This window comes from Dasypus novemcinctus, chromosome 4, assembly GCF_030445035.2.
Source record: "Dasypus novemcinctus isolate mDasNov1 chromosome 4, mDasNov1.1.hap2, whole genome shotgun sequence".
Taxonomy (NCBI): Eukaryota; Metazoa; Chordata; class Mammalia; order Cingulata; family Dasypodidae; genus Dasypus; species Dasypus novemcinctus.
In genome coordinates this window covers 36,988,415-37,012,997 of record NC_080676.1, presented here as the reverse complement: position 1 = coordinate 37,012,997, position 24,583 = coordinate 36,988,415, and the positions used below count along the sequence as shown (strand labels likewise).

At 36.1% G+C, this 24,583-nt stretch overlaps 1 protein-coding gene across 7 annotated transcripts in view; it reads left to right on the top strand.

Moving 5' to 3' along the window:
• Positions 1–22,461: 22,461 nt before the first annotated feature.
• BCHE (butyrylcholinesterase) overlaps positions 22,462–24,583 on the top strand; it is a 66,497-nt gene continuing 64,375 nt past the window's right edge. For 4 of the 7 annotated variants that reach the window (XM_023584766.3, XM_071214592.1, XM_004478888.5 and 1 more), the window contains exon 1: positions 22,479–22,602. The gene's annotated coding sequence lies outside the window, so the exon portion shown is untranslated. Of the gene's footprint in view, positions 22,603–24,583 lie in introns of all 7 variants that reach the window. The other 3 variants (XM_004478886.5, XM_004478889.3, XR_011648604.1) reach the window with 3 other exon arrangements.

Genomic DNA, 24,583 nt, shown 5'->3' with positions numbered 1-24,583 from the left:
CCAATGAAAGAAATTTACTCTTTATTTAAGAGAGCATATCTACAATCTTTTTCCTTTAGCCTAATTTCACCAATGTGAACTTACAATTTTCATTACTGTAAAGATTTTGTATATATAATGTTAATTTAGTTTATAAATTAACTATGGGAGATTACACTCAAGTTAAATAAAATTGAAACCATAATAGTTTATGCAAGGAATGTTCTCTTTTTCCCTTACAGGAAGCTAAAAACTTCTTTTCTTTAAGTTATGAATATTATTAAATTAAAAGCATACTGACTACCAGGTTTTAAAACACATTACACAATTACTTAATTTTTTTAAAATCATAACCCAGGAAAGATCTCCATAGTTTTTATGGACTTTCCTTTACTTACTGAAAATTTGTTGATAGAGCCACTAATTACCTTTATTTCATTGGAAAGTAATCTTCTGGTGATGTGGGCTATGGGTGGAAGGCTCTTTGTCTCTTCAGAGATAACTAAGTTGTTTGACTTGTGGGTGTGAAACGGTAAGAGGCTGCAGTCCTGCTCTTAGGGACCAGCAGGCTCCAGTCCCAGGAAATGTTTAACAAAGCAAGGGCTATAAACTTTAAGTATTTAGGGGAAATGCAAAAACCAAGGCTTATCTAAAATGTCTGGAGTCCTTGCTAAAAGCTTACCTAAGATGTGAAAGAGATATATGCTAATTGAAGCCTACTGAGAACTGAAACAAAGGGACCATTTGGCCTTTCCTCTCTGTATAAAAGACGTTTGAAAATCTTGTTCGGGGCTCGGGATTCAAACAGAAAGCTCCCGAGTCCGGCCGGCCGTCAATAAACCATTTTTCCTTCTCAAAATCATTCCTGAGTCCTGGCCTCTCTATACTCAAATAATTGAACTTCTCTTAAATTCCACAACACTGGAAGAAATTAAGGCTCACCAGATTGTGGAGAAGAAAATAATTTATTCTCAATCTTGCAAGAATGGGTGCAGAGCCAGATATGGCTGGTGCCGCGAACAAAGAAAAATGACACAATTTATACCCCTAAGCCTAGCATGCGAGCTCTTCCTGTTTTTCCATAGATTGGATACTTCAGAAGTTACAGCTTATCTGAGATTTAACTTTCCCATGCAAAAGTTTGATTTAACTACTTCCTCTATCACATTCCAACCATTTTAGTTTTTACCTGCTCCCCCCTTTGTCAAATAAGGAATAGAATTTAGTGCTGAAATGGCACCGACTTAGTTAGCTCCTTCTTGGGCATCCTTCCACTGCCCATAGGACTGGTCTAAACTGGTCTCCTCCACTGCTGTCCAACCCGGGAGTGGGAGACTGAGGCAGCAGGCCGTGGGGTTACATCAACATTTTTCTTATGTGAAAATTAACCTAATCTTTGTTTTTTGTTTTTTTGTTTTTTTTTCAATTTATGGCTGACAAAGGTTGAAACTGGGAAATTACCAGGCAAACTGATTCTTAATTCCCTAGCCTAGTAGATAGGTTTAATCTGCCACACCTAGTCTTGCCTTAAAAGCTCTTGCAAAGAGGAGGCCCTTTCCCAATTGTTTCCATAATCAGATTTCTATGACTTTTTCATCCTGCTTAGTTTAATTTGGGCTTTAAGAATATTTATAAATATAACTGCATATTTAATTTTTAACAATTTGAATAGACCTCTTTTAAGAATTTTTATTTGTTAATTTGATATTATCCTGATGTATGAAGACATACATTGAGCTTTTTTTTTTTTTAAATGGGCAGACACAAAGAGTTAGACACAAACACAACTCATTGATATTACTTATAATTTGCATTATTTTATATACTGTTTAGCTTAATTAATTAGGGGTCCAGAAATGCATATTACTTATATAACTGCATATTTAACCTCAACAATTTGAGCAAATAGGCAGACATGAATAGTTTGACACAACAACATGACTTTAGTTACTTTAAACTTTTCAAAGACTTTTGAAACTCTTCTTAATTTGCACTATGACCATGCAGTTTACCACAAGAATTTTCTTTCTTACTTAATGGATTGTAATAACCAAAATGTTCTCAATGCCTTAGCACCATTTTGTTTTAGAACTTTATATTTTATTTTGAAATTAGCAGAATTTTGGATAAGCAACAAGATTAATTTTATATATATTTACTGAGGCTATTTGAAGCCTCAGGGAGACAGACTGCTTTCTCTCATGAATTGCCACTCTTAGGAACACTGACCGTCAAGGCAGGAGACTTCTCCCCCTCCACCCCCCTTTTTGATTTTGGAGATAATAAAACTCCAGTGGCCATTTAACCTTATTCTATCAGGCAGCAATTTATTTAGTTTACACTTGAATTCATGAGAGAAAGGGTTACTAATACCAGGAGAGGAGACAGTGATGTCCCAGCTCTTCTCAATTATGAAATAACCATAGGCAAAGGCAAAGGGTGAGGTTAGGCTTGAAGTAACCATAAACAAAGGAAAGGTTAGTGTAGAATTTACACTTAAATAATAGTTTCAGGCTAAATTCACCCAGCTATAATCTCAGTTATTGTCTTTCCACTGTTTTATAATATAAATGCATTTATAAATGATTTTAACTCTTAGTTACAGTTTTTATTAATTTTTTTAAAACCTATTAATTTTATAACACCTTTAAATACCTTTCATTCGACTTATAACATATTAAATGAACTTATTACCTTAATTTTTCCTTTAAAGTAAAAGAATAAATCTCTTGCAGTTAGTTTGAAATAAAAGGCTACTTTTCAGGATTTGATTTCTAGAACATAAATGTTCTTTTAAGAGGTAAGACTCTTCTTTAAACACTGAGGAAATGATGAGGTTAAAGCACAAGAAGCTATTGATAAAAGATTTTCTTTGTATATTGATCTTATTCAATTTTAATCATAAAAATTTCCCTTCCACAAACCTTCTACACTTTCAGTATTTATTCAGGTTCTGTCCCACACTCTACTCTTTCCAATAATCAATCATTTTATCTTAGGACAAAATCATCTTCTGTTTCCTTAACAATAAAAACCCACTCCATATATCCCACATACTAAGTTACCAGGCAAACTTCTTACAACATATAATTGCCATTAATACTAAACAAGTTTGTTAAAATAATGAACCTTTCTTCACTTTAAATACTTAGTAGCATGTAATACCAGAAACAGTTTTTTTGGAAGCAAGTTGGCAGGGGAGATTGGCTGCCGAATAAGTTTGTTATAAAATTGCCTTTTATTATTATTATTATCAATTCAGTTTTGTTAAATAATGACTTTCTGCAATTAGCCACTTAAATACCTTAAACAATGCTTTGTAAAACTTTTATAATTATTTATACCCTTAAGACAAATTTTACCTTCACAGAACACATTCTCTTACTTAAGGTTACTACAATACCTTCTAAGAACCTGAGCAGAATGCAAACGTATTTTGGCTTTGACACCCTAAGGAGGGAACTTTACTGCATTTATTCTGATTCTGCTTTTCACCTCCTTCACTTCCCCCCCTTCCAGGCAGTCGGGTGCACAACAAACAGGAATGCGGCTTATGAATAGAAGGGTGGACTCACTGGAAAGGGGCAAGCCGCTCCCCCCTTTCCAGCTTTCAGCCAAAATGGGCAGACAGAACCTACTCAAATTTGGCAACTCTCCCAGGAACCCAGCTGCCCTGACTGGGACATTCCCAACAGACTTGGGTGCTTGGCGCGGACACAGATGGCCTCCAAGCCCCGGCAAAGGGCCAGACCAGAGACAAGACAGCAGAGCATGCACAAACATCTAGACTCCGCAAACATCCAGACTCCTCAGCTTTTGCCCCAGAATCATTTCACCCCCTTGCCAATGGCAAGGGAGGGCTCCAGCTCAGCTGTAATTCTACTTTACATAAGGACACAACTCCGACACTAACATTGAGCTGACACAGACAGAAGCACAAAGGTCACTAATCTGACCCACAAGTTATATATTTATTTTCACCATGGCTACCCCCACAGCCATTACAAACCTCAGAACACTTAACATTTGGTATAAAGCGAATTCATTCACAAATTAGCACCATAACAAAAGATTTCAGCTAGACTTTTCCACTGTTTAAACTTTACACCCAGACCAAGCTCCACCAGAAAAGCCGATCCATTTTCCTGTAACCAAGTTTTGTTTCCCTTAATCTAGACCAATTTCCAGGACATTAGGACTTGAACCTATAAATAGCCCTTCCTATTAAAATCGAGACTCCACTCCTTTAGTGGATATAAGACCAGTACCAGATTCTAACATGCAGTTAGACAAACCCAAAACACCAGGGCTTTTCCCTGGTTTTCCTCCTTTTCCCAAGCCTAGAGAGAACGGCTTCCCCCCAGCCTTCTGGGGCTACTAGGGTTCTCTCGGGAGGTGATCAGCCTCCCCTTCCTAGCAATTAAAGCTAGGGCCTTCCAGACTGTGCTCACCCGGGGAGTCTTACCTTCTTCCATGTTCGGAGTTCTTTTTCGTTCCCAGAATCTTTCTCTTCAGACCTTCCATTGCCCTCGATTTTTGTCGGGAAGATTCTGGTGGAGCCCACATCTTTTCTGGATTAAATTTAATCCAGGGGCGCCCAGATTTGGGGTTCACCCGAGTCCTCCCGGCTTCCTCGGGAATTTGGAAGGGGCAGCAAAATGCTACCGTCTCTGGCCTTCATTTGTAGTCCCGGCGGAGTCGCCAAATATGTTGTGGAATTTAAGAGAAGTTCAATTATTTGAGTATAGAGAGGCCAGGACTCAGGAATGATTTTGAGAAGGAAAAATGGTTTATTGACGGCCGGCCGGACTCGGGAGCTTTCTGTTTGAATCCCGAGCCCGGAACAAGATTTTCAAACGTCTTTTATACAGAGAGGAAAGGCCAAATGGTCCCTTTGTTTCAGTTCTCAATAGCCTTCAATTAGCATATATCTCTTCCACATCTTAGGTAAGCTTTTAGCAAGGACTCCAGACATTCTAGATAAGCCTTGGTTTTTGCATTTCCCCTAAATACTTAAAGTTTATAGCCCTTGCTTTGTTAAACATTTCCTGGGACTGGAGCCTGCTGTCACTGTCCCTAAGGGCAGGACTGCAGCCTCTTACCGTTCCACACCCACAAGTCAAACAACTTAGTTATCTCTGAAGAGACACAGAGCCTTCCACCCATAGCCCACATCAGCCCTACAGAATGATTAAGGGAATTCTGCAGGTTGAAAGGAAAAGACAATAGAAAATCAACTGAAGACACATGAAGAAATAACGATCCAAAGTAAAGTTAATGGTGTGATTAAATATAAATACTATTACTAACATGTGTTTTATTTTTAACTCCAGTTTTTATTTCCTATAGGATACAAAAGGCAAATGCATAAAATGTAATGATAAATCAGTGGTTTTGGACTTAGAATTTATAAATATGTAATTTGTGACTAGAACTGCATGGGTTGGAGGATGGAGGAATATTTGAACATAGTTTTGTATGCTACTAATGCTAAATTCGTATAAAAGCCAATGAGATTGCTATTGAATCAGGGTGCTAAATTTATGCCCCATGGTAACCACAAATAAAACATCAGAGAATATATAAATGCACAGAAACAAAGTAAAATATAGGTTTCCAGGGGTGGGAGAAGGGACAATGGGGAGGAGTTAATGTCAAATGAGGTAGGGTTTCTGTCTGGGATGTAGGAAAAGTTCTTTTCCAGGCTCCACTGATGCTCAGCTTCTTGCCTCCCAGGCTTTCTCTCTATCTGTCTGAATTTCATTTTGTTTATAAAAGACCCTAGTAATCGGTTGAAGACCCATCCTGATTGGGTTAGGCCACATCTTAACTGAAGTAACTTCATCAAAAGGTCCTACTTCCAATGGGTCCACACTGGCAGGAATGGATTAAGTTTAAGAACATGGTTTTCTGGGGTACATAGCTCCAAACCACCATAGAATGTAATTCTCTTTCCCACATAAAAAAGAGGCACTTTAGATTAAAAGTTGTGTGAACTTTTGATACAGAGTGCCTGGATTCAAATCTCATCCCTTCCCTTACTGACTCTGAACAAGTCTCTGTGTCTTCCTCTAAATTTCATTCACTACCAAATGAGTTACATCTTTCTGGGGCCAAGTCGCATCTTCCTCTTTTCTCTCTCCAATTGTTAGAGATGTAACATAAACTTACATCCTGTTGTATTAAGTGCAATCCCTTCTACTTTCAAATAATATGTTATTCTCTCAGCAAAGCCCAACTCTTGTAAATCAAAAGCTTTGACTTTCAAATAGGCCCTAATTCCTGCTATAATAAATGTAAAACCCATCAAAGCAACATGCATTGCCCAGACCTTGTGTGGCTCAGGCACCATGACCTGAGATACAGAGATGTAGGCATTATAATTCCAGATAAAGACATAATAAGGCACAATAATTAATTAAATATGTTAAAACCAGTAATCGACTAATTATACTCCATATCAGAAACATACTGAAATTTCGTAAGAGCATACCCTCCACTCAGGAGTTAAAAAAAAAGATAGCTCCAAGGCACTGTTTCTTTCTGAGATATATACCGGGTCTTAGCACAATATTTAAAAGCTCAATACATTTAAATATTAAAAGCTTCATACATTCTAGTTGAATAAGTTAGCAAAAGTAGTAGCTGCAGATATTGGGGCTTCCTGGAGCATAATGTGTGGAGTGAGTTGCTACAATGGTGCACTGTAGGAACACAGGTCCAGGGTCCAACAGAAACTTTTAGCAAATGATCCCTTTATTGCACAAAGAGTCCAGAAAGGACAGATAATCTCCCATTCACATAAATAGCACAAACAGTCCAAAAGAGCAAGGAAGAAGTCCCATCACGGTGGGTCTTCTGGGGTGACTGAAAACTGCTCTGGGTCAGGGTTGGTAGATGGCAGCTCCTCATACCTCATGTCATCAGAGAGAGATACCAATCCGTACTTTCAAGTGTGGTTTTTATCCACCTAAGGAGGAGGGGGCCCCACCACTGAGAATTCTGTTCTGGTAAGCTTCTGGGGCTGCTTCCTGGTTTATGGGTATAATGTCTATCCAGCCCTTTCATTAGACCTAACATCTCCCCCAGGTTGTGGATGGCACACAATAGAAAAGGAGCTGTGGGTAACAGAAGGCCAGAGGATGGCCTTTTAGCATATGTTTCTGACTGGGTGATGGCCTCTTGACAAATGTCTGTGATTTCTTTTACATAATGCAAATGTTAATTTGATCACAATAATAATTTGTAAGGTTTACAAATAGATCTCCCTTTCAAGTCATGTTTCTTAGAATTTGTAATTCCAACCTGTATATTTTAGGTAAAAGTTGATAGCTTAAGCATAGGCAGAAATTTGAATTCAGAACAATGACTAAAGATAGAATTGTTAACACACCATCTCTGGGATTTATGAAGGTAATCATAGGTAAAGCCACCTTTTGAAGGCAGCAGATTACTTTGATGTGTTTCTTCATGATTATTAAAGTAAATTTCTATGTATTTAGGAATATAAACTGAGGAAATGTCCTAGACACAATAAAATCATGCTCTGAATGTAATCGCTACATATGAACAGACTGAAAAACAGCATTAAGATACAGATTGTACTAAGACATAGCAAGATTAATTATTATTTGCCTGATTATATTTAGTAACTGTAGTCAAAACACTGGCAATCCAAGGCTTAGCTAAATGTCAGGCTCTTTGGCATTAGTCTTAATTCAGTTACAAAGCAGAGGTGAAGCTCAGTGGTTCACAATATCTGCATTATGGACTTTTACCTTGTTTTCCTCCCAATTTCACCCCCTCAAAAATATAGAATTGAAATTTTGGCATTTGTAAAGACATTTTTAGGTAATAAAAAAAATAGTTTCTGCCAAATAACTGAAAAATAAGTATCTGGAAATACTTGAGAGGATAAAAGGAAGAAGATACAGAAGATAGAGCCTTGATGGGGAAAAATATTGTAAGAGAGAGGGCCAGATTCTCCTGGGATTGAAGGTAGATCCTGTTGTAAAGGTGCCTCTGGTTACTCTTTAAAAACTTTGTCTCAGAAGTCATTGTATGACTTTCAAAAATGCTCTTAGAATGAAAAAAAAAACTTTTTAAGAAGCTTAATTTTTTATTTAGCATGTTAAATGCAAATTAGAAAACTTTTTAAAGTATCAAAATGGAGAAAGAAAAGAAAATGTTAAATTTCTGCCTCACAAACATAATAGCATAACCATTTCATTTTAAACTAAATACAATCTTCCTTTTTCCCCCTCTGAGGCCCAATTCTGCACAATTTCTCAGGCAGTGTCTTTCTATGGTACACGTACATACACACATGCACAGAAATTCATCTGCTCCAGAATCACTGGAAAGCAATGTTGGCCTCTACCAATGAATTTGAGGACTCTCAGGGGGGGTTTACTCCTCTCCTTAAATAGCATAATTTCATCAAAGTACTTAATATGCATCTATTTCCCTCACATTTCTGCTCTTTAGGGTGGCTCCACAAAAAGCTCCCTGCTCTTTAACTTCCGTCTGCCTCTCATTCTCATTCTATTTACCTTGCTCCACCCTAAAATTTCTGTTTCAGCTTTCAAACTCAAACTTTCTTTTTATTTTTTCTATTGTCCTTAACTTGTTTTGCCATGAAATTTATACCATGTTAATAATTTGAATTGGACATCTTTACCTCTTTCCTGTTGTCTAAAACGATATAAGATACAAGGTAAAAATACGTTTTCATAATTTAAGATAAAAATCTTTTGCTAGATCATCTACATATAAGATGAGGCATAAGATTTTTGACATTAATTTTATTTATTTAAATGTTACTTTATATTCAGATAGATAGATGGATAGGTAAGTAGATTGTAAGAACAGTAAATTTGAATTACAAGAAATTGGAAAAAAGAAAGCAAATATTTAGAAGTATTTTGTATATCCACCACATAGTAATTACCACTACTAACATTTTAATGTATATCCTGCCAAATCTTTGTATATGTATGCATTTTTATTTACCATAATGAGATCATTTTTTTTTGTACATGATGTTCTGCAAGCTGATATTTTAATAAAGAATTAGTACCTCAGTTATTCTTACCTAATACCTAGGAAGTATTCAGACTTCCAAAACTGACCAAAAATTGTCCTTTCCATTTTCCATACCCATTTGTAATGTGAATCATGCATTGCATCAGATTGTTATGTCTCTCACATTTTGTCCAATCTTCCACAAAATTGTTCACAGTTTTGTTGAAATAACCATGCCAGAAAGGCCCACTTTCAAAAGTTGTTTGCTTCCTTGCAATATTATTTAAGTTATTTATTTAATTTATTTTATATAAATTGTCAGTCATATCTACAAGCTTGATGGTAAAAGATTCAAGTTAAAAACTTTTAGGTAGACTAGCTTATGTGTCTAATATTCCATTGCTCCTGCCATTCATGATGCTAAAATTTACCCCTACTTAGTGTGACAGCTTGAAGTTTGCTTATGAATTCCCAAAATACAAAGATGGTGTTCTTAAGCTAATCCATTCCTGTAGGTTAACACCCTTTAATTGTATTAGATTCACTTTAGATCACTTGGGTAGATTGGTTTTTTTTCTTTTAAGATTTATTTATTCCCTTCCTTGCAGCTTGCTCCTTTTCTTTCTATGGTCTCTTCTCTGTGTCCATTTGCTTTGCATTTTTTTCTGTATCTGCTTGTCTCCCTTTTGTTTGGGTCATCTTGATGTGCCAGCTCTCCGGGGCACACGGGCCATCAGCTCTCTAGTGCACACGGGCCAGCTTTGCCTTCACAAGGAGACCCCGGGACGGGAACCCAGAACCTCCCTTATAGTGACTGGAGCCCAGCTAATTGAGCCACAGCTGCTTCCTGGTAGATTGCTTTTGATTGGACTATGTTAGTGAGGCATCAGCCAGCTTGGGTTTCTGCCCTTTTGCTGGGTATGATATAAATGGTAACACAGAGAGAGAAACACAGGAAAAGGGCTCTCTGTCATTTTTGATCCTCCTATGTGAGAGAGGGCTCAGGGACTGCTAGCAGTCGAAGCTTGAGCATGAAGCCCCCAAGAGGTTGGGCCCATTGAGCAGCTCAAAGGAGATGAGCCTTGCTATATGCCTGATAGCTCACAGATGAACTCAGGAAGACAGTAGAACAATGAAGACTAACAGAGGAGGCCAGAAAGAGACAAACCCTATGCCTGGTTGCTCACAGCTGCTTGGAACTGAACGGTGAGCCTGGAGGGGAAGGCAGAGATCTAAGCAGAGATTGTGGTTATCTTGCTTCACTATGTGGCTGATGATTTTGGTGAGAAAGCATCTCCGATGGTGACTTGATTTGGACATTTCATGGCCTGGGAGCTATAAGCTGTTACCCAAATAAATTTCCCATTATAAAAGCCAAACCATTTCCAGAGTGCTTTGCATTGGCAGCCCTGTGACAAACTCAAGTTATGAGATTTTCAATGTAATATGTGTGGTTTCTCAGGCACTATCAAATATCCAGCTTTCCATCTATCATAAACTTAACAGTTTTAATACAAATTGTTAATTCTTTCCTTAATTGTAATTAGGGAATGTAGAATTGTTGTTTTTAACATACCATTCATTTTATATATATTAGTTGTCATTCTTTTTGAATTATAGCTTTCCTTCAATAACTGGGCTATTTACTTTTATATTCTGCCTACTCGATTGCTGATCAAATTCACTTATTTTATCTATAGCCAGAGAACAGGTAGATTTCTATAGATCTTACATATTTATCCCGGTCTTTTCATCAAGTATTTATCTACTGGATTCAGACTGCTTCTTCTCTTTAAAGACCCTACCACACACAAACACACACAGATAACACACAGATACACACTCTTAGACTCACAGATATATTTGATAGTATACTTAGAATGAATTGAGTTGGGCAAAAAAATAAATTAAAAATTTAAAAATCTTGAATATCTACAGTTCTCACCAAGGCACTTAAAAAAAAAAATCTGTTCCTGATTCTAACAGTTTACTCAGAGTTACAAACTTAAAATCTCAATAAGGCAACACTAGTAACACTTTTTTCTTAAATATACACCATTCTGGTGGCCTCAAAAGCATTGGTCACAAGGTAGTGAAACAGCGCCTCAGCTTTCTGATTGTTTACAGACCTTTGTATTTCCAAGTGAGTGAGGAAAGCTTTAAGTATCTGGTAGACATAGCTTGATTGCACCAGGAATTGCTTTCTACCATTTCTAATTATTAGACTCATACTTTGTTAAAATTCCCCTCAGAATGTGAAAATAGGTCAATATCCAGCTTTAGTTGTCAGTTTTAAGATACAATGCTCAAGCCGCTTAAACAACAGTGCTGAGGAAGTCATGGACACACCTAGCACCCACGTCTTAGCCTTAGCCTACACACATACACCGATTCCTTTTCTATTGTGTGCAGATGTTCAATATGTTTTCATTCCACAGAGTGGGAAAGACTCATGTGCAGACCACTTCCGATCAAAGAAACTTCCAGTGTTAGTAATATAACACACTCAGGGCTACATATCTTACCTCCCTTATCAGGTGCAACTGTATCTCATCAACTTCATTTACTCATTCCTCAATTAACAATCTCAACGAAAGTACAGTGGCTTGGTCAGGAATGTAATAACTTTGGATCCATTACATTTTAACAAATTTCTCGAGTCAGTATGTTAAAGGGAATTTGGCCAAGGGTCAGGTGAAAAAAAAAAGAAGCAAGTGAAATTAATTTTAATATGTATCTGATTTAACCCAATATATCAAAAATACACCCAAAATATTATTATGTCAGCATATAATCAACATACTCAATAAAAAAACCATTAGTAAGATATTTTATAATATTTCTATCTCAATTGAATAGCCCCAGATTCTGCACCTTCATGCAAAACATGTCAGCACTTCCAGCAGTCTTCTGGATAACCACAGCCATAATTTAGTTATTCCATGGGGTGGATGAATGCCATCCAGATGTTGGAATGGACAAACTGAACTAGACTCAAATGGCTGGAGATCATATTGGAGGACTGTCCATCTCTGCTTACCTACTGATTTAAGTCCCAGTTAGGGGTCTCCAATAATTGTAAAGTACACTTTCTTTGCAGATAATTTATGGATTCCCAGGACTGTAATTCTCATGTGGAAGCCAAGCATTAATAGCCTTCCTTCCTGTAAAGGTGACTTACACATGAGAGATCATAAGAGAACTTCAACTTGTTTGCAGAAACATCAGTAGATTTTGTAGCACTCAGTCAATTGTGAATATGAAATATTTCCTTGGTTACATGAGGAAAATTCCCAGAAATGGAAACAGACCTGCACACACAGTGGGTAGTTTTATCTACTTTATTTATTGTGCACACACAGTGGGTAGTTTTATCTACAATGAGAGTCATCCAGTTAGAAAAGTTTTTATGAAATTTGTCCTTGTATTTACCTGAATCTATTCATGATGCCAACTCAATCCTAGACTGCATTCAGGTGAACAGCAACTAAGTGGCTATGGTGTTTTGGTATGATAAAACTGATAGAAGTATTGTCACGTTTGAAACAAAGGATCTGAATGCTTACAACCCATTATAAAATATTTAGTTCCTAAATTTTCAGGGCTCCTATCCTACAATGCTACTCACTGTGTGTGCAGGAGTTACATACCCTCTTGGCTCATGAGATGTTGGAAATTTGCAAACCTGAATTCATGGCGAAGGTTGCAAGTTGGATACTTAATGAAGGTGAAGTTGAAATTCCCAGGAGAAACAGGTTGCATGAAATAGTTATTTCTGACTACTGAACTCCTCAAATGAAAGGATGAGGGGACTCCGCTCATTGCTGAAAGCAATCTCCTTTCTTGATTGTAGATGCAATTAGCTATAGATGCAATAAACTGACTAATGAATTTAATCCATCAATGAAAAATCCTTACTATAATAATTGGACCAGTGCTTGCTTGACCAAGCAACTAGTCATTATAACCTAAACAAGTAGAAACATGAAATTAAACATTCCAATTACATGCTAAGAAACTGAGGGAAATCAACAAGGAGGGAAAATTTTTAAAATTAAAATCAGAAAAAAAAAATAACCTAAGTGTACTTCAAGTAAATAATAAAACCACACTAAAAGGGTAGAGGATGAATTAATCAAAATAACTTCGGAATATAGTTTTTTTTTTACTATTCTTAATCCAAAAACCAAAAAAAGTATGGGCAAATATTGGACTCTAGTTTGTAGATTTCATATTTACAATGATATGGGTTAGCATTTCTGAAACAACTTTCTGTGTATTGTAACACTGAGAAAGAGAAAGCGAGCAAGTTCTGTCCACTTAAACGACCTGGCAACAATGGCATCCCAGTAAAAAGGAACACAGTTAGGACCTAGGCCATTACCAATAAAAGGACACAGGACACCTGAGTAAAGAGCTTACTTTAGGACTGCAGAATGGTACACCTAACATGAGCCTGAAATATCTTATGCCATAAAGTAAGGAAAATGCTTAAGTGATGATGAGGACATGTCAAAAGATTACAGAAGTCAAAGAACCAGCAAGATAGTGGTGAAGTAAGGAGCTCGTAGAGTCAACTCCTGCCACAGGGCAGTTAGTACACACCCAGAGCTCTCTGGATCTAGCTGAAGCACCTGTTTGGGGGCTCCAGGAGACCAAAAGAGCATCCTGCAACAACCTCGAAGAAGTGGAAAGAGGAGACTGACCACCTGCTAAGAAGACTCATAAGTAGAGCTCTCCACACCCTGGAGGCCAGTGCCCATCCTCCACTGGAGGCATGAACCGCCTCGGGAACTGCTCCTCAATTGGAATTGAAAGTTCCATTTACCCATAATGGGGGATGAAGAGATGGTTGGGCACCAATTTCAACTACTGTTGAGTAAATTCAGTAGGCTACAGTATAATCCTAAGAACAGCTAAAGTTTGAGCCTGTCTAAATCAGAAAGAAGCCAGAAGCTGCCATCTTAACTCTGCACCTGGCACAAGGGGAAGTGGGATGGATTAAAAATCCCAGTGCTGGTGGGGACTGGTTTCTTTCCATCCAGATCATATTGCAGCTCTAGCCAAGACCCCAGTGCCACCTCTAGCAGGAAGGAAGCTGCAGGGACCTGCAACAGCCTCTCTGGGAAATTACCAGCTAAGCCGCGGAAGCCAGTGATTATCTTATTCTGGTGGCATGAGCCACCCCAGGAGCTATTCTGTGGCTGGAATTGGAAGCTCCATTTCCCAGAAACAGGGGAGGAGGAGATGGTTGGCTGCCAGTTGGTAGACTTGGCTGGTTAAAATATAACCCTGGGAACAGCTGGTGTGTGAACCAGCCCAAGACAGAAAGAGGCCAGTAGCTGCCATTTTGACTCCACCCTCAGCCTGAGGGGAAGCTGGGCTGACTGAAACTCTCAGTGTTGGCAGGAACCAGTTTCTTTCATGCAGACCAGCCTGCAGCCCTAACCTAGGCTTCAGCCCCACCTTTGGTGGGGAGGAGCCTTAGGAGCCCAGCACAGCCTATACAAATAACTGCAGGGAACTTTGACTAGAACAGACTGAAAATCAGAAGTCTATCAGGACAACTGCAGTCATCTTGGGCTGGCACTGCATAGACTACTGCCCACACCTGCAGCTCCACCCCTGCCCCAGGTAAGGGAGAAAGGGATGTGAAACTTCATCAGTCTCTCTGGGCAACTACAGTCTAGGTCTGTGCTTATATTATTCCACAAAACTGTGACTCTTTCCCTACCCCTGGCAAAGGAGAAAGTTGGAAAAAACTTTATTGGTCCCTGCCACAATGAGGGCAGCTTGAGCTTCCACAGCTTACAGCACCAACTATATGCTTAGCTCCTACTGCACAACCAGCAAGGGAGAAAGGATAGGAAGCCCTAAACTAAAGAGAAAAACTGTACCCAGAAAAAGTACCCTAGTAAGCCAGATGCCAAGACTTCAAAAAAAATTACAGTCCACACCAAGAAACGGGAAGCTATGGCCCAGTTAAAAGAACAAGATAAGCCTCCAGATGACATTAAGGAGTTGAGACAACTAATCATAGATGTTCAAACAAACCTTCTTAATAAATTCAATGAGATGGCTAAAGAGATTAAGGATATTAAGAAGACATTGGATGAGCACAAAGAAGAATTTGAAAGCACACAGAAAAATGGCAGATCTTATGGGAATGAAAGGTGCAATAAATGAAATTTTAAAAACATTGGAATCATATAATAGCAGATTTGAGGAGGCAGAAGAAAGGAATGATGAGCTTAAAGAAATGGCCCCTGAAAGCAAACATACAAAAGAACAGATGAAGAAAAGAATGGAAAAAATTGAACAAGGTCTCAGGGAACTAAATGACAGCAAAATATGTGCAAACATCTGTGTTGTGGGTGTCCCAGAAGGAGAAGAGAAGGGAAAAGGGGCAGAAGGAATAATTGAAGAAATAATGGTAGAAAATTTCCCAACCCTATTGAAGGACACAGATATCCATGACCAACAAGCACAATGTACTCCCATCCAAGTAAATCCAGATAGACCAACTCTGACAGAGATACTAATCAGAATGTCAAATGCCAAAGACAAAGAGAGAATTCTGAGAACAGCAAGCAAAAAGCAATGCATAAAATATAAGGGATACCCAATAAGATTAAATGCTGATTTCTCACCAGAAACGATGGAGGCAAGAAAACAGTGGTCTGATGTATTTAAGATACTACAAGAGAAAAACTTTCAGCCAAGAATCTTATATCCAGGAAGAAAGTCTTTCAAAAATGAGGGTGAGATTAGAATATTCACAGGTAAAGAGAAACTGAGAGAATTTCTAAGCAAAAGACCAGATTTTCAGGAAATACTAAAGGGCGTGCTAGAGCCTGAAAAGAAAAGACAGGAGATAAGGGCCTGGAAGAGAGTCTAGAAGTGAAGATTATATCAATAAAAGTAACTAAAAGTGTTAAAAGAGTGGTGAAAATAAATTATGGCAGATAAAACTCAAATAGTCAGGAATAAACTTAACTAAGGATGTAAAGCACTTGTATTCAGAAAACTGCAACTCAATGTTAAAACAAATCAAAAAAGCCCTAAATAACTGGAAGAACATTCCATGCACATGGATTGGAAGACTAAATATCATTAAGATGTCAATTCTACTCAAATTGATAAACAGATTTAAGGCAGGACTGATAAAAATTCCACCAGCATTAAAGGAAAAATTGAAAACATGATCATTAAATTTATTTGGAAGCATAAGGAGTACTGAATAGCCAGAAACATCATAAAAAGGAAAAGTGAACTCTTATCTCCTTCTTTAAATCATAATACCTACCTATAGTGGTAAAAACAGCATGGTGCTGGCCTAAAGACAGACACAATAGACCAATGGAACCAAATTTATGGTTCAGAAACAGACTCTGACAGGTATGGTCAAGTGATTTTTGACCAGCCTGTCAAACTCACACAACTCGAGCAGAACAATCCATTCAACAAATGGTGCTTAAAGAATTGGACATCCATAGCAGAAGGAAAGAGGAACCCTATCTCACACCTTATCCAAAAATTAACTCAAAATGGATCAAAAGTCTAAAAATAAAAGCAAGAACCATAAAACTTCTAGAAGAAATTATTGGAAAATATCTTCAAGACCTGGTGGTAGGGGGTGGATTCTTAAAGGAGATAAGAAAAGGACTGAATGGACTACTGATGATTAATATATGTAGAAGTTTTCATTAGCTTTACTGTAAAAGTGTGGAAATGTATCGAATGGATGGTAACACACAGTGAGTAACAGCTGGTTTATAAATAGGGATATGACTGAAAATGGTAGTTTAGGGATGTAAATGCCAATTGACAGAATGTTTGAAAATAATCTAGGAACTGGCACAGTTAACCAAGAGGTGGATAAGAATTGTGGTTGATGGTAAAGATGCAAGAGTGTCCTTTGTGAGCTTGAGGGTGTTGAGAATGTGGAGAAGCATGGAAAGATTCAGCTGGAGTGACCTATGGACTGTGGTTAGTAGTAATAATATAGTATTCTTGCATCTATGTGAGAGATGTACTGTGCTGATATTGAGACAGTATGGAAAATGAGAGCCATATGTACACTATGGACTTGGTAACAATCAGATGATATTATTTTATCTGTAGCAAATGACATACCACATTGTGGTGTGTTGATGGAGAGGTATTGTTTGGGAATTCTGCACATGTGCATGATTTTTTATAAGTTTGCAACTTCTGTCATAAAAAAAATATATTTAAAAAATAGTAATAGGGTGGGTTGTGGGAAAAACATACCAAATATAAGATAAGGACTATGATTTGTAGTAAGATTTTGACAATATTCTTTCATAATTTGTAACAAATGTCTCATGACAATGCAAGATGTTGGTGGAGGGTTGATGTATGGGATCCCTGTATGATGTTATGCAATAATGTTTGCTTTGTAAGTTCACAACTTTTACTATACACTTAATTTTTTATGTATGTTCATATATAAATGATATACAGATGATAATAATAGGGTTGGTTGGGTGGAAAAATACTTTTTTTAGTAGTAATATTTTGAAAATGCTATTTAATCATTAGTTAAAAAGGTTTAACAACAATGCAAGTTATTTGTGGTAGGGTGAGTTATGAGAATTCTGTACATTGTTCTATATGTTTATTTTGTAAGTTCACAACTATTATTATACAGTTATTATTTTTATATATGTTTATGTATGAGTGATATACTCCAGTAAATTTTAAAAAAGATATAAAAAATAAAAATTTAAAAAATTTTAAAAAAGATTACAGAAGTCACCTTGAAGGAGCACCCATGAGTAAAATAAGAAATAATTTAAGCATCAACATAAACAGAGTAATGGCTTATTACCAGTGCTAAAATAAGAATCCATTAGCTCATACAGACATTATTTAGTTAATTATAACTTATACAGGTGGAAAGAATGATGGACTTAGAAAATTATATTTTAGAAATCATAATACTAATGACTGATTCATGCAAGAATCATTTAGCATTAATGGTTGCTAAAACCAGCAGGTAAAAGTTAGATAAGGAAGAGGGTATTTACTTATTCTCAAAGTATTTCCCAAAAAACTATTTATTAATTACAATGGAAAGAAGAGTAACTTCATAAGGAAGAAGTCTGAAAGAAACCACATTAAGCAAATGATAAAAATTAACATCACAAATAATGGGACAAACCTACCTCTTAAGCCTTCTGATATGATGCATTTGGAAGGACATAGCATCCCTTCTCTGGTATTGTTGCCAAAAATTTATAAACTAAATCTTATAAAGAGAAAATATCAGTAAAACCAAAACTGAGATTATATAAACTAACTAGTCTGTAATTTTTAAAAATGCCAATATTAGAAAAAGGGAAAGAAAACAAAGAAAACCTAGGGAACTTATTGCAAAGCAGATTACAGGGACATGACAGCTAAATCCAACACAGTGAATGACCCTGGATTTGAAAACTGGCAACAGAGAGCATAATTAGGACAACTGATAAAATCTGAATATGCACTGTTACTTAGATCATCTGTTGTATCAAGATAAAATTTCTTGATTTTGATATTATACTGTTATAAGTGAGTGAATGTATTTATTATTAGGAGATATCTACTGGAGGGTTTAATTGTGCTAAGAACATAATGTCTGCAAATAATTCAGGAAAAATAATTTCTATAAATATGTGCATGTATGCTCATATATGCACAAATACATCTATATAAAGATATGTAAATATATACACACATCTGAGGACAGAGAATGAGAATTTAACTGGGACAAAATGGGAGTTCTTTTACATTGGTTTTACAACTACTCTTTAAATTTGAAATCATAAATAAAATGTTAAAAATCAGGATACTAATAAACACATGCAATAGGGTAACCTCAGCAGTAAACAGGTTAAGTAAACATAGTTAAATTTTTCAAATGAATGGAGAAATGGGAAAATATGTAATAATAAAATATCTTTCCTAGGTTACTGGTGGGTGTAAAAGTTGCAACAGTTTTATGAAGATAATTCATATTTTGTGCCTTAACTGTAAAAGAGTACATACTTTCTGATCTAAAAATTCTGATTTAAGTAATTATTCCAGGAAAAATAAAAAATGTGCCAATAAAATAAATAAAATTAATTCCATATTATCATTTCCATGATAAATTTAAAAGAGTCTGCCTTTACAACCAAGGTGAATTAGATAAATATTGTCATATCCATAAAATGGATTAATATATAGACATTCAAATTAAGTTGAAGAAAATATTTAATAACCTGATTTTTTTTTAAAAGTTTAAGCTAAGTTATATTAAAAGTAGACGTCAAGGGAAGTGGACTTGGCCCAATGGATAGGGCATCCGTCTACCACATGAGAGGTCCACGGTTCAAACCTGGGCCCTCCTTGACCCGTGTGGAGCTGGCCCATGAGCAGTGCTGATGCACACAAGGAATGCTGTGCCATGCAGGGGTGTCCCCCACGTTGGGGAGTCCCACGTGCAAGGAGTGCATCCCATAAGGAGAGCCGCCCAGTGTGAAAGAAAGTGCAGCCTGCCCAAGAATGATGCCGCACACACGGAGAGCTGACACAGCAAGATGAGGTAACAGAAAGAAGCAGATTCCCACTGCCGCTGATAAGGATAGAAGTGGTCCGTCATAGAAGAACATGCAGCGAATGGACACAGAGGGCAGACAACGTGGGGGGGGGGGGAGGGGAAGGGAGAGAAAGAAATAAAAAATAAATCTTAAAAAAAAAGTAGACGCCAAAAAGAGTGAGTATATATGGCACATTGACAAATTAGCTTAATAAAAAGGTGTAATTGCACAAGAGTAAAGGGGACAAAAACAATAAACCATATATATGATAGGATTACAGTGTTTTGAGGACCTGGTATCCAGAACTCTGCCCTTTTGAATTCTCCAAATCAGTTTCACATGGTAGGTTAGTTTAAAGGATCCCAATCCAGATTACTGCCAAACATTGGGATGTGGCCCAGGAATCTGGATTTATAAATTGCACTCTGACTGATTTTGTGGCATGCTAATGTAGAAGTTCCCTTGGGGTCTGGGGGTAGAACTCAACAGTAGATTGGAATGCGCCAAATGATCTCCCCTCCTCTTCCACACTGTGGCATGTAAAAAGTAGAAATAAACTTTTAATCTATAATCCATGTTTTCTTAATAAGAAGGCTTTTGTCATTTAACAATAAAAGAAAGTATTAGTAAAAGAAAGATCAGAGCACTTTTGTGGCACCCATATGACTAAGGAAGACTAACGTATAATATGAGATTAATGTTTACCACATTGTCTAAAATCTCCTTGAGTCCTGCTACCTACAAATGACCAGTGCAATGGTAACTTACAAGAAAACCTTAAAAGGAAAAAGCCGCCGTGACTGGCTAAGTGTAAAAGAGCATAGAGTCAAGACCTAATGCTCATCTTGTCCAGGCTTCAGCATACACAGTTGCAAAATCTGAACAGACACTTGACATGACATTTCTTTGTTCTCACTGACAATGCTTACTCAACATTTAACAGCATGACAATTTCACATCAAGAGGTAATGGAACACAACTTGCCTGCAAACCCTGAACAAGGCTTTACTGCACGTTACCTACATCCTCCAGCTGGATAAGTGTGAGAAAATGATTACATAACAGAAACTAACAAGTTGTACATTGAGTCACAAAATAAGAAACTCTAAAATCAGAGAGGAAGAAGAAATGATTTTAAAGATGCACAGAAATATCTTGTGAAATATGGCATAGTGGAGAAATTATTAGAGAAAATGAATTAAAGGGGAAATAACCAAAGGTGATTCACTGAAGCAAAAATATTGAGCAGAGGAAAAATTGTCAGGTATTGTAAAGAGTCAGTGTTCTTAGTAAGCCAGCTTAAATAACATTTTTTTAAGAAGAAAAATCTGCATGTTATAGATTATTTTGCTTAGCTTCATGTTTACACATGAAAATGAAATATGTATGTATATGTGACGTATTCTATGTAATTGTCAGTGGATAATAGGAACCTGCAGAACTCTCTGCTGAGTTCACTAACATCAAGCAACATTCTTCAACAATTGCAGGATTTGAGGGAAAGAATAATTGCATGCTATCACAGAAAACAATGCATTGGTATTGTGTTGTAAAAGAAGAATTTTGACTTCTAGTAAAGAAGTCACACTTAGTAAACTAATGGGGCCATTATAATGATTACATTTTTTAAAAAATGCCATCACTTTAGAAACCAATGAATCATTATCAGTATACACTTTTCAACCCCCCCTTAAAAAGACTATGTATTCTGTAACTCTTATGTAAATAGATTATCATTACAAAACCTATATTCTAAATACATTAAGCGTAATTGTGATTATCAGATTTATTACCTAATCAATATTTCCAAAGTGATTTTCACAGAAAAGATAATTTTAGAAGACTAATTAAGAAAATGGCTATCTCACAGGCGTTGCTTTAGCTACCTCATCTGCAAAATGTGGTTAATATCTAACTCATATCTAATAGAATAAAATGAAATAATTTACATAAATTGCCAATTTTAATCACTAGTGCAAGGTAGAATCAACAAATGACAGTCCTTATATTTGCATGTTTGAAATTTAGTACACTGTTAAAAATAAGAAATTAGGGTCACCTGCAATCACATACCTACTGGTTAGTTTGCCAGTTTGCCAAAAGTGAGACTTAAAAGTGAAAACAATTGTCAGCAAAAGATTAAGAATGTAACTTCGTGTTAAACAGTTTCATTAGAAGTTATTTCTTTATTTATTAAATTTTCCTAAATAGCTATTTCAAGGACGATAAACCCGGAGAGCTACTTTGGCAACTGCATCTTTTCTATACTGAGCTTAGCTCATTGTATTTTCTTGTCTTGACCAGAAAGTTGTTGGTTCTTATTACACTTACCTCCTTCCAGGACTCTCTGAATAGGAAATTATCAACTTTGACATTTGTATGACTGAAGTGTTACAGAGGAGATATTCAGATGTTAATATAAGTAATCTTTTGATTTGCAAGGCTCTATCTACATAGTAATTGTGTTTTCTTCCATTATTTTCTCTTTTATAATCTTTATAATGACTTGATTGGTAAAGATTAAAGCTGAAAAGATTTTCAACAACAGCATTTCTTTAGGACAATGCTTACATCTTTAAATCTTTAACCCAGCAAAAGACAAACTTACATTCTATACAGAAAAGAATTAAACTTGATGCCAATATTGTTTCTTTTTGTTGAATTTTCTCTTAAATTTTAGCTTCTTTTAGATGAAGAAGCGTCTACATCTTTTTTCTTCCCTCTTAAATAAGCGCCTGCAGTCCTAACACATGAGTCCTTGTAATACTTTTGTACATGAATCACTATTGCATTCATACTATTAGCCTCTGAACAGATGTCAGAAAGTAAAGATTGGCTGCCTCCAGATCAAGTTGCTATTGCCAACTCTCGCGAGCTTTGTCAGTAACAGTTGATTGTAATGTCAGCGCAGTCCAATTTGCAGGCTGGAGGAGCAGCTGCATCCTGCATTTCCCTGAAGTGTTAAATGATTTCAACTCCTTGCAAACTTTATCATCTTTGTTGCAGTGAGTCGGTAAGTTCTTCTGAATTTACATTTTCTTGAAACGATGCAAGTTACTTTGAAGATCATTCTGCAAGCGGATTGTGGTCTCTTCACGTGTTTGTTGTGCCTCTCTGGTGCTCTGTGGGGGGACGGTCACTGAAGCTTGCAAATGGGACAAATGAAGCAAGCGAACCGGCACGTGTATCAAATGTACCTATTATTCGGGAAACGCAGATTAAGCCCATTTAACTACTGTCGAAATAATGCATTTATTCAAGTTTGTATAAACAGCCGTAACACTTGTGGAATCACTGTGATTTCTGTTTTTATAGAGTTTCCTAACGGAAACCATTTAATGCTGAGTTTTAACCCTAAATGCATTGTTTAGTGATTCCCTCCCTACTCTGGAAGAGCAACCAAAGTGGTCTTTGACCAGACTTGCTGTTTTATTTAAGTGGCATGAAATGCGAAGTCTTCTTATTGTCTGACTTAACAGTATACTTTTCTTAATTAATACTTTGTCACCTGAACTTTAACACTACGATTAGCAAATAGAAGTTCTAAGTTTCTTTTATTTAAAAGGAAAATTTACTTCCTGCTTTGATTTACAAACTTTTGTCCCTTGCCTTGTTTGTCCTCTTTCTTTTTTATGTGTGTTAAAATCTTTACAAAATATTTTACATTTGTAATTATTTTTATTATAAAACTATTATGCAAATAAAGATCTTTTGTTTCTCTTATTCTATCTTACATCTACCTTTGCTTTGACGATATTAATTCCTGATTAAGCATGAAGGGAAATGTGGATATAATTATTTCATTGTTTCTGATTTCTATTTGTAATATATATTTTTATTATGTTTGCCTTCCAAATTTTTATAACCATTTGCATGATAATAAGTTTTATTAGAAATTACTGTCACTAGTCTGTGTACTGCCTTTTTTAACATAAACTACCTTATATTTCGATGAATACAATTAAATTTAACTTACATAAATATTTACTTTATTTAAGAATAAGTATGAGCTTTTAATTTGTGGCTTTATCATTTAAATGAAAAGCTTTAGAATTCTTTGTCTAGATATGAAATAAAATTTCTAATTGGACTTGCAAAGTTCTGTTTTATTCTTCTAGTTTTTCATGATTTTTTTTTTTTTGTTGTTACATCCTATGCCTTTAATATAGAAAAGGTTTGGGATTTATATAATTCCATTTATTTTTTTATAAAATATAAGCTAATATTATCTTAGCAAGCCACATCTTATTTACAAATTCAGTTTCTTCTTTTGGTTGAATTTTTGGTAAATATATAATAATACTTATTTAAATTAAGTATGTCTTCATAATGCTTTCATGACAAAACCAGCTAGTTCTTAGCAAAAGTGCACTACCCCAGATGTTACAGAATTATAACTGAATAGATGACAACTAAAGACCAGATTCAACTTTCAAAAGACCCACAAAATTTATCTAATAATTTTACATGTTCAAATTGTTCAGTGATGCACACAATGAAAACTGTGAATATTCTTCCTAACTTTGGACAGATATAGATCTGAAGCTTCTCATACCTAATATTTTGTCTTCTGTCTGTACACACCCTTCTAATGTCTAATGGGTATCTGAAGGATGTCTAAAAGGCAGTGGCATAGTCTATTTATAAAGAGACTTCCTTGAATCCCCACTTCACTTAGCCTGCAACAAAACAAGCTTTTTAAGTTTGGTATAAAGGCTTAGTTGTTTTAGTTTGACCAAACACATTTTAGTGGCAATTGTTCTAGATCACGTTCATATTATTTAGGTGGCTTTTTCCAACCATTTAAGAAGTCTTATTTTTCATATAGAAATATGTTTTTTGTTGTAATTTTAAAAAGGGAGTAAAATTACGAAGAAAATGTACTCTAAACGTAAAGAAAACTATAATATTTGTCTAACCATACTTTAAGAATTCTCTGGCCAAATATTTTTAAATTAAACAATTATGACACATAAGGGGCAAATAAATAGTAC